General features: G+C 38.9%; 1 long non-coding RNA gene across 1 annotated transcript; it reads right to left on the bottom strand.

The window, feature by feature from the left end:
• Nucleotides 1-1,510: 1,510 nt before the first annotated feature.
• Nucleotides 1,511-5,605, bottom strand: LOC125139278. The gene is made up of 2 exons (XR_007138376.1): nt 4,524-5,605; nt 1,511-2,365 (listed from the first exon to the last, which is right to left on the bottom strand). It is a non-coding gene; the product is annotated as an uncharacterized LOC125139278 (long non-coding RNA).
• Between the last annotated feature and the right edge of the window lie 6,530 nt (nt 5,606-12,135).

The raw sequence follows: 12,135 nt of genomic DNA, 5'->3' as shown, positions 1-12,135 counted from the left end.
ATCGCTGAAACACGTCATTGGCCAAGACGGAGCACGCGTTGAACCACAGATAGTATAAACAAACTGGCGTTTTATTTAAATCTCTTTATTTATCTAACGTCTCTTTAAACAATTTCTAGCATTGAAAGAACAAAAAACATATTTTGGCAATTAAAGTCGTGCTGTTTCATTATTATAGAACACGAATGACTATTTAGGAGGCCTTGCGATTCACAGTTTAGACGTTAGGTGGCGGTAGCGGGCGGAGTTAAAGAGCAGGTTTAAATGTGTTTAAATTAGGTTTTGGGTATACTTAAGGTAAATACAACGTTCGATTTTATATTTTGTATTTTCATTTTTAAACAATAAACTGGTTTCTCTCGTCTTTCATTTATTTTTTCTGAATGTGCTGAACGCGATCGGCTCAACATTGCCTTCTATTGGAGGACGTGACAAATTACAACTTATATTTCTACAAAAACTGTCACCACCAGTAGGAGGCGCTGTTTGAACAGAACTTGGCTCTCAACCCAAAATAGAAAAGACTTTAAGTGAAAGTGAAAAAGTGAAAGTGACGTGACATACGGCTAAGTACGGTGACCCATACTCAGAATTCGTTCTCTGCATTTGACCCATCCAAAGTGCACACACACACACACCAGGAGCAGTGGGCAGCCATTTATGCCATTTAATTCTTGATAGTTGTTTTACACCCCAAAAGACTGTTTTTTGTCAGTATATCTTAAGGTTATATTTAGTCAGCAATAAGGCTAGTAGCTACAGACCACATCTGACTGTGTGTTAATATTAAGTGAGGGAAAGAAGACACGTGGTAAATTATTGTTTGTTTTGCTAAATTAAACTATCTAAAGTTTTATAATTGTTTACAGATTGTATTAATTGATATAGTGAGTTCTCTTCAACTTACATGATTTAGTGTATCAAGACAATGTTAATTGTTTTAATACAGTAAACCGTATGTTATAAGTACAGTAGGTGCAATACTAAACTACTGCATGCCTTCAAACACACCAATTACTATTACCATTTGCTTGTTTTTATTACAAAAGTAATAATGGTGTATAATGCAGAGTCCCATCATTACACAATAATTGGGCAGTAAGGACTGGTGACAATAAATGTGATGTTTATTTATTTATTTATTTATTTATTTATTTATTTATTTATTTATTTATTTAAGCCATTTTAATATTATCTGAACAGATTTTGTTGTAGTGCAGTATATCTCAGCTATGTGGATCTCGTTAGACAATGTGTAAAAGTACAAATAAACTGAAAACCCTGTACACGCCCAAACTAGCTTATACATTCATAACGAAGGAAAATAATCAATATGAGATATAAACGTCCCCTAAAAAGAGTGGAGAAGAAACTTGACGTTTTATGTAGTTTCTAGTTTGTCCGCTAGAGGGCTGTCGCTCAGAGCACTGTTGTGTTGAAAAGCGCTGCAGCTCTGTACTGCTCTCGCCGGGCGCGGTGGCGCGTGCCTGTAATCCAAGCTGCTGGGAGGCTGAGGCTGGCGGATCGTTTGAGCTCAGGGGTTCTGGGCTGCAGTGCACTATGTCGATCGGGTGTCCGCACTAAGTTCGGTATCGATATGGTGCTCCTGAGGGAGCTCGGGCGCACCAGGTCGTCTAAGGAGGGGAGAACCGGCCCAGGTCGGAAACGGAGCAGGTCAAATCCCCCGTGCTGATCAGTAGTGGGATCGCGCCTGTGAATAGACGCTGTAGTGCAGCCTGAGTAATACAGCGGGACTCAGTCTTTTACAATAACCAACTTCAACATATACGGTTCATTCACAGCTATAGATTTCATTACACAAATCAATAATAAACTTTGTTTTTACCCATAATATTAATCTTATGTCAGTGTTTAACGGTATCTGACGAACACCACTACATTAACTCTTATCGGAGAATAATTGTAATTACAACTTTAGATTCCTAAATAAAGCCTTGTACAAACAGGCCAAATACACACTAAATAGAAGATAAGGGTGGCAAAGCAAAACTACTTTCAAAAGCTGGAAAAAAAGACATTAACATGGGACTGCACTACATCCTCCAACATCAGGACAAACCAGGGACTTATGAAATGATCCTGTTTGTGGACTTCAGGTCAGCTTTCAACACCATCATCCCAGGTACCCTCCTGAATAAACTGACACAGCTCTCTGTAGCCACCTCCATCTGTCAGTGGATCACCAGCTTCCTGACAGACAGGCAGCATTGAGTGAGGCTGTAAAACCTCACATCCAACATCCACACCATCAGCACTGGAGCTCCTCAGGGCTGCATTCTCTCCCCACTGCTTTTCTCTCCCTACACAAATGACTGCACCTCTAAACACTCCCTCTGTCAAGCTCCTGAAATTTGCAGATGACACTACAGTCATCAATCTCATTCAGGATGTCAAATTTTAAAAATAAAACAACTTTACAGAAAAATAGAACACATAAAAAATATAAGAACTAACTGGTTAATCCAATTAATAATAAAAATGTGACGACTAAAAGTAAAACACACGTTATGTGCTAACGTGTATATTCTGAACAAGTCTTTCATTTGAGAACTTTTAAATGCTCAGTCAAATCCTCCTGAGAACCGAGAAGGAAAGCGAGGTGTGTGTAGTTTCTAGTTTGTCCGCTAGAGGGCTGTCGCTCAGAGCACTGTTGTGTTGAAAAGCGCTGCAGCTCTGTACTGCTCTCGCCGGGCGCGGTGGCGCGTGCCTGTAATCCAAGCTGCTGGGAGGCTGAGGCTGGCGGATCGTTTGAGCTCAGGGGTTCTGGGCTGCAGTGCACTATGTCGATCGGGTGTCCGCACTAAGTTCGGTATCGATATGGTGCTCCTGAGGGAGCTCGGGCGCACCAGGTCGCCTAAGGAGGGGAGAACCGGCCCAGGTCGGAAACGGAGCAGGTCAAATCCCCCGTGCTGATCAGTAGTGGGATCGCGCCTGTGAATAGACGCTGTAGTGCAGCCTGAGTAATACAGCGGGACTCAGTCTTTTACAATAACCAACTTCAACATACACGGTTCATTCACAGCTATAGATTTCATTACACAAATCTTTTATCACCCACACCTCAATATCTTCATTTGGGTTTGGGGACATTAACCATAAACATAACAAAAAATTGTACAATATTCATCATTTTTAATAATAAACTTTGTTTTTACCCATAATATTAATCTTATGCCAGTGTTTAACGGTAACTGACGAACACCACTACATTGCCTCCTATCGGAAAATAATTGTAATTACAACTTTAGATTCCTAAATAAAAGTCCAGGCCAGTAGGATTCGCTGTAGCAGCTTTTTACACACTGGTATTACACTTTATTAGGAACACTCTTTGATCAACTCAAACCAGTGTGTCCACTTTCCTTTGACCTTTTTCATCACAAAGCATTTTCATCTACAGAACTGGCGCTTACTGATGATTATTTTTTCTGCACGATTCTGAGTAAACATTAGAGACTGTTATGTTTGAAAATTCCAGTTATTAGCAGTTATATAAATAGCCAAACCAAGCCGTTGTGGCACCAACGATCTAGCCATGTGATCACAACCGAGATCACTTTTGGTGGTTTATGCATTACACTCCAGCCACATGAAAGTGTGACTTTAAACGTTAGAGACTGTTATGCTTGAAAATCCCAGTTATCAGCAGTTATATAAATAGCCAAACAAAATCACTGAGATCACATTCTGATGGTTTATGCAAACATTTCCCAAGCAACTGGGCTGAATCTGCATGATTTCATGCAATTACATTGCTGCGACATGAAAGTCTGATTTACATAACTGCATGAACGAAGTGGTACGGCTGTTCATAATAAAGTGCTCTGTGAGTGTATACTGATACTCATATTTAAAGCCCTACAATATTAAGTATTTGATATTATTTCATATATAGCTTAAAAACAGTGCTGTTATGGTAGCGTTTACAGTGACTACTATTTTATTTTTTCCCTTTAATGTATTAAAGGATTTTAATCACTTTACTCCATTTCTACTTTTTGGAGGTTTCTACAGTTATGTAGTTTAATTTATTCAGCAAATAATATTGTGTTTTTCTGTTTGCTTGGTTATTTGACTAATTTACACCCTGGACACAATCTCTTTCAGCTCCTCCCTTCTGGCAGGTGCTGCAGAACTTTGCTTACTAAAACTGCCAGACAAAGGAACAGTTTCCTTCCCCAGGCAATCACCCTGATCAACAACTCACCATAACTATATTCACTGCTTCTTATCATAAGTGCTGCATTATCAGAACTGTCAGTCATCATATCATCTGTATATTACACACTACTGCCGCTGTATATTGCACAAAAAGCATAATATTGCACAATATTGTTATTTGCACTCCGATACTTTTTGTACATAACTGATCGCTCATATTCTATATTCATATTTTATATATTTTATTCATTCTATATTCATATTTTATACTCATTCTGTCTATATTGTATCTAATTGTCTGCATTGTTTTCTTGTATAGTATAGTGTATTTTTGTCTGTACCTTTGAGAGTCACAAACTGCTGGAACCAAATTCCTTGTGTGTGTCAACACACTTGGAAAATAAATCTGATTCTGATTCTGATTTAGCCTGAGTTAAGTCCTGAATAAATGACAAGAACTAACTGCTTAATCTAACTAATAAAAGAAAAAAACATGCCTCCTGCACACGTTATGTGCTAACGTGTATATTCTGAACAAGTCTTTCATTTGAGAACTTTTACATGCTCAGTCAAATCCTACTGAACCGAGAAGGAAAGTGAGGTGTGTGTAGTTCCTAGTTTGTCCGCTAGAGGGCTGTCGCTCAGAGCACTGTTGTGTTGAAAAGCGCTGCAGCTCTGTACTGCTCTCGCCGGGCGCGGTGGCGCGTGCCTGTAATCCAAGCTGCTGGGAGGCTGAGGCTGGCGGATCGTTTGAGCTCAGGGGTTCTGGGCTGCAGTGCACTATGTCGATCGGGTGTCCGCACTAAGTTCGGTATCGATATGGTGCTCCTGAGGGAGCTCGGGCGCACCAGGTCGCCTAAGGAGGGGAGAACCGGCCCAGGTCGGAAACGGAGCAGGTCAAATCCCCCGTGCTGATCAGTAGTGGGATCGCGCCTGTGAATAGACGCTGTAGTGCAGCCTGAGTAATACAGCGGGACTCAGTCTTTTACAATAACCAACTTCAACATACACGGTTCATTCACAGCTATAGATTTCATTACACAAATCTTTTATCACCCACACCTCAATATCTTCATTTGGGTTTGGGGACATTAACCATAAACATAACAAAAAATTGTACAATATTCATCATTTTTAATAATAAACTTTGTTTTTACCCATAATATTAATCTTATGCCAGTGTTTAACGGTAACTGACGAACACCACTACATTGCCTCCTATCGGAAAATAATTGTAATTACAACTTTAGATTCCTAAATAAAAGTCCAGGCCAGTAGGAGGCGCTGTAGAAGCTTTTCACACACTGGTATTACACTTTATTAGGAACACTCTTTGATCAACTCAAACCAGTGTGTCCACTTTCCTTTGACCTTTTTCATCACAAAGCATTTTCATCTACAGAACTGGCGCTTACTGATGATTATTTTTTTCTGCATGATTCTGAGTAAATATTAGAGACTGTTATGCTTGAAAATTCCAGTTATCAGCAGTTATATAAATAGCCAAACCAAGCCATTGTGGCACCAACAATCTAGCCATGTGATCACAACTGAGATCACATTTGGTGATTTATGTGTTACATTGATGACACATGAAAGTCTGATTAAATAACTGCATAAATGAAGTGCTCTGTGAGTGCACCAGATGAGGATGGGTTTTGAGTCTGGCTCCTCTCAAGGTTTCTTCCTTTAGGCAGTTTTTCCTCGCTACAGTCACCTTAGTGACCTCAGACTTGCCCATTGGGGATAAATACAAACACATTTAAATAGATCTAATATTAATCTTAAATTTTGTATTATATTAATCTTTATATTATTCTTTATAATACCCTTTTGTTTTATGTTTATGTTCTGTAAAGCTGCTTTAAGACATTGTCAATTGTGAAAAGCACTATAAAAATGAATTTGAATTGAATTGTATACTGATTCTCATATTTAAAGCCCTACAGTATAAAGTATTTGATATTATTTAAAATATAGCTTAAAAACCAGTGCTGCTATTGTAGCTTTTACAGTGACTACTTTTTTATTTTTTCCCTTTAATGTATTAAAGCATTTTAATGACTTTATTCCATTTCTACTTTTTGGAGGTTTCTAGTTATGTAGTTTAATTTATTCAGCAGATAATATTGTGTTTTTCTGTTTGCTCGGTTATTCGCCGCCCCTAATTTTTTACGACAACTTTTGGGATGAATTCATTCATACTATTTCCTGACTTTGTATTGCTTCTATACCCAAACTCTGGTCTCTGGTCAGCTGTGAAACATTATTATTCACCCAGCTCTATTAAGTTCAGTTTTTATTATTTAATTAGCTTAATTTTATGATTTGGGTACATTAATAAAGTTAACTGAAATTATGCTAATTCTTTGTGTTACTTAGCTGAAGGCAAAGCTGTTCATCACTGGATATAAAGTGCATTAAATACTCTGTACAAGACTTTATTACATACACTAACAAATGGATAAAACTGAAGGACAGGGAGTGTAGCGGCCCAATGATCTTAAAACCGCCAAGGAGCTGAGTGGGGAGCAATAAAGTCGTGACACGTTAATCCTTGCCATTTTGCTGTTTATTCTCCTTCCATTTGAAATATTGTTTCTATATAGCAATGTATAACATTGATTTGCTTAAGTTCAACAATACTGATATTTTTCTCATACCGATTATACGGTCAACCAAAAAATATGTGCTCCTACACTCACCCCCATGCTTCCAAAGCTACACACAGGTGTTTTAACCTTAAGTAATTACTAACGCCCCCCTTTCTCCCACGGTCACATGACAAACTTAACATGGCTCCTACAGGGGGCCATTTGGGATTCAGCCAATGGCTCGTTTACAGTTACCTGTTCTTGTAGTCTCTTATTTGAACTATCAGGTAAACAAAAGCAACCCTGGTGTATACACACTGACTGATACTTTTCTAAATACTTTGCACATTTTCTCTGAATCTAATACGTATCAGCCTTAACTGTAACAATTCATTCTGCTGTTTCAGTATAATTGGAAGCAAACATACAGGATACATTTTGCACTTTTTCCAACTGGTCTGGTTCTGGTTGATTTATCAAAAATGATGTACAACAATGTGAAATGTAATCTGATTTTATAATGACATTTGCTTAATTATGCAAAGAAGATGAGTGAATTTTAAACCCCCACAACGTTTCTTTTGAAAAAGAAAGAATTTATAATGTTCTTTACTCAATAGTTTTTGTTGTTTTCTCTAAAGCACACATTTCTCCATTTTTAGTCAGTAGTGTCAATACAGTAGGGCTCAGTGTTTTTAGTACGCATTATAAAGCATAAACTCCAAATACCTACTGTAATAAGATACTTGGGAAATTGTATTGCATTTTGAGAAAAATGTCCAATTTTGAACAAAAATGAAATGCTTTTAGCAGAAAATAACTTTCTATATTTAAGAATATGTGACTATGTCAAATTTTAAAAATAAAACAACTTCTTTAAATAAAAATAGGGTACATAAAAATATAAGAACTAACTGCTTAATCTAATTAATAATAAAAATGTGACGACTAAAAATAAAAGAAAAACATGACTCCTGAGCACGTTATGTGCTAACGTGTATATTCTGAACAAGTCTTTCATTTGAGAACTTTTAAATGCTCAGTCAAATCCTACTGAACCGAGAAGGAAAGTGAGGTGTGTGTAGTTCCTAGTCTGTCCGCTAGAGGGCTGTTGCTCAGAGCACTGTTGTGTTGAAAAGCGCTGCAGCTCTGTACTGCTCTCGCCGGGCGCGGTGGCGCGTGCCTGTAATCCAAGCTGCTGGGAGGCTAAGGCTGGCGGATCGTTTGAGCTCAGGGGTTCTGGGCTGCAGTGCACTATGTCGATCGGGTGTCCGCACTAAGTTCGGTATCGATATGGTGCTCCTGAGGGAGCTCGGGCGCACCAGGTCGTCTAAGGAGGGGAGAACCGGCCCAGGTCGGAAACGGAGCAGGTCAAATCCCCCGTGCTGATCAGTAGTGGGATCGCGCCTGTGAATAGACGCTGTAGTGCAGCCTGAGTAATACAGCGGGACTCAGTCTTTTACAATAACCAACTTCAACATATACGGTTCATTCACAGCTATAGATTTCATTACACAAATCAATAATAAACTTTGTTTTTACCCATAATATTAATCTTATGTCAGTGTTTAACGGTATCTGACGAACACCACTACATTAACTCTTATCGGAGAATAATTGTAATTACAACTTTAGATTCCTAAATAAAGCCTTGTACAAACAGGCCAAATACACACTAAATAGAAGATAAGGGTGGCAAAGCAAAACTACTTTCAAAAGCTGGAAAAAAAGACATTAACATGGGACTGCACTACATCCTCCAACATCAGGACAAACCAGGGACTTATGAAAGGATCCTGTTTGTGGACTTCAGGTCAGCTTTCAACACCATCATCCCAGGTACCCTCCTGAATAAACTGACACAGCTCTCTGTAGCCACCTCCATCTGTCAGTGGATCACCAGCTTCCTGACAGACAGGCAGCATTGAGTGAGGCTGTAAAACCTCACATCCAACATCCACACCATCAGCACTGGAGCTCCTCAGGGCTGCATTCTCTCCCCACTGCTTTTCTCTCCCTACACAAATGACTGCACCTCTAAACACTCCCTCTGTCAAGCTCCTGAAATTTGCAGATGACACTACAGTCATCAATCTCATTCAGGATGTCAAATTTTAAAAATAAAACAACTTTACAGAAAAATAGAATACATAAAAAATATAAGAACTAACTGGTTAATCCAATTAATAATAAAAATGTGACGACTAAAAGTAAAACACACGTTATGTGCTAACGTGTATATTCTGAACAAGTCTTTCATTTGAGAACTTTTAAATGCTCAGTCAAATCCCACTGAACCGAGAAGGAAAGTGAAGTGTGTGTAGTTCCTAGTTTGTCCGCTAGAGGGCTGTCGCTCAGAGCACTGTTGTGTTGAAAAGCGCTGCAGCTCTGTACTGCTCTCGCCGGGCGCGGTGGCGCGTGCCTGTAATCCAAGCTGCTGGGAGGCTGAGGCTGGCGGATCGTTTGAGCTCAGGGGTTCTGGGCTGCAGTGCACTATGTCGATCGGGTGTCCGCACTAAGTTCGGTATCGATATGGTGCTCCTGAGGGAGCTCGGGCGCACCAGGTCGCCTAAGGAGGGGAGAACCGGCCCAGGTCGGAAACGGAGCAGGTCAAATCCCCCGTGCTGATCAGTAGTGGGATCGCGCCTGTGAATAGACGCTGTAGTGCAGCCTGAGTAATACAGCGGGACTCAGTCTTTTACAATAACCAACTTCAACATACACGGTTCATTCACAGCTATAGATTTCATTACACAAATCTTTTATCACCCACACCTCAATATCTTCATTTGGGTTTGGGGACATTAACCATAAACATAACAAAAAATTGTACAATATTCATCATTTTTAATAATAAACTTTGTTTTTACCCATAATATTAATCTTATGCCAGTGTTTAACGGTAACTGACGAACACCACTACATTGCCTCCTATCGGAAAATAATTGTAATTACAACTTTAGATTCCTAAATAAAAGTCCAGGCCAGTAGGAGGCGCTGTAGAAGCTTTTCACACACTGGTATTACACTTTATTAGGAACACTCTTTGATCAACTCAAACCAGTGTGTCCACTTTCCTTTGACCTTTTTCATCACAAAGCATTTTCATCTACAGAACTGGCGCTTACTGATGATTATTTTTTCTGCACGATTCTGAGTAAACATTAGAGACTGTTATGTTTGAAAATTCCAGTTATTAGCAGTTATTTAAATAGCCAAACCTAGCCGTTGTGGCACCAACGATCTAGCCATGGGATCACCACTGAGATCACATTTGGTGGTTTATGCATTACACTCCAGCCACATGAAAGTGTGACTTTAAATGTTAGAGACTGTTATGAATCCCATTTATCAGCAGTTATATAAATAGCCAAACAAAATCACTGAGATCACATTCTGATGGTTTATGCAAACATTTCCCAAGCAACTGGGCTGAATTTGCATGATTTCATGCATTTACATTGCTGCGACATGAAAGTCTGATTACATAACTGCATGAACGAAGTGGTACGGCTGTTCATAATAAAGTGCTCTGTGAGTGTATACTGATACTCATATTTAAAGCCCTACAGTATAAAGTATTTGATATTATTTAAAATATAGCTTAAAAAACAGTGCTCTTATTGTAGCTTTTACACTGACTACTTTTTTCCAGAATCAGAATCAGAATCAGAATCAGCTTTATTGCCAGGCATGTTTTCACATGCGAGGAATTTGTTTTAGTGCCAGAAGCTCCACATTCTAACAGAATGACACATACAGTATAATTGTACGTACACATTTATAGATGTGAAATGTGCAGTTTAAATATACATACGAAATATGCATATACAAATATAGACAATTGTATGTACAAATTTGCAAGTGTGAGAAATGTGCAATTGAGGTATACAATATATACAATTTGTATATACGCATGTGCAATTGTGAAATGTGCGGTTGAAGTAACAGTAAACATTTAGACAATATGTATGTTCCCTTTAATCTATTAAAGCATTTTACTCACTTTACTCCATTTCTACTTTTTGGAAGTTTCTACAGTTATGTAGTTTAATTTATTCAGCCAATAATATTTGGTTTTTCTGTTTGCTTGGTTATTCGACTAATTTAGCCTGGGTTAAGTCCTGAATAAATGACAAGAACTAACTGCTTAATCTAACTAGTAATAAAAATGTGACGACTAAAGGTAAAAAAAAAAAAAACATGTCTCCTGCACACGTTATGTGCTAACGTGTATATTCTGAACAAGTCTTTCATTTGAGAACTTTTAAATGCTCAGTCAAATCCTCCTGACAACCGAGAAGGAAAGCGAGGTGTGTGTAGTTTCTAGTTTGTCCGCTAGAGGGCTGTCGCTCAGAGCACTGTTGTGTTGAAAAGCGCTGCAGCTTTGTACTGCTCTCGCCGGGCGCGGTGGCGCGTGCCTGTAATCCAAGCTACTGGGAGGCTGAGGCTGGCGGATCGTTTGAGCTCAGGGGTTCTGGGCTGCAGTGCACTATGTCGATCGGGTGTCCGCACTAAGTTCGGTATCGATATGGTGCTCCTGAGGGAGCTCGGGCGCACCAGGTCGCCTAAGGAGGGGAGAACCGGCCCAGGTCGGAAACGGAGCAGGTCAAATCCCCCGTGCTGATCAGTAGTGGGATCGCGCCTGTGAATAGACGCTGTAGTGCAGCCTGAGTAATACAGCGGGACTCAGTCTTTTACTACAACATGTATTTGCCTGGCTGTTAAATGCACGTCTCGTAAATGTAGTTTTCATTTTGTTACTTACTAGATGGTCTGTATATCACCTCCATATTGTCACCTATTGGTCAAAGATGGAAAACAACTATATTTTGACAGATAACGGCACACCCAGTAGGAGGCAGTATTGATTCACACATTATATTATTATTCATTTTCAATTATTATGAATTATTATGAATTTAATATAAAATATGTGATATTTCGTTCACAATATGGCCAAATGTTTTGTTCATTTTTGCTCCTACACTTACTTTATAGCACATCATCTAGTTAACAAAAAGTAAATTCCTGTTAAAACTCCTGAAATTGACTTCCTCTAGTCAAAGGTTATATTTCTGAAAAGGAAAACAACAACAACAAGAATGATCTCTATTTATAGTCTCTAGGCAAAGAATAGAACATAAACAAATTGACACCAATGTACTTGGAAGAGAGCGTACTTTGCAAGGGAGTGTAAGAAAGAATAATTTTGAAAGGCATTTCAGTAAACATTATAAGTAACCAATTGCTTTTATGGTAATATAATATCGATTTATATTTATTTATTTTCATGTTTATCTTCAGGCCTAGGTTCAAGAAATTATAAACAGTATCAATCAGCACGCGCTCGAGTGTA

The sequence above is a fragment of the Tachysurus fulvidraco genome, chromosome 2, assembly GCF_022655615.1.
Source record: "Tachysurus fulvidraco isolate hzauxx_2018 chromosome 2, HZAU_PFXX_2.0, whole genome shotgun sequence".
In the NCBI taxonomy this organism is placed as follows: domain Eukaryota; kingdom Metazoa; phylum Chordata; class Actinopteri; order Siluriformes; family Bagridae; genus Tachysurus; species Tachysurus fulvidraco.
The sequence above is the reverse complement of the archived record's forward strand: the minus strand, read 5'-3'. Positions and strand labels throughout refer to the sequence as shown.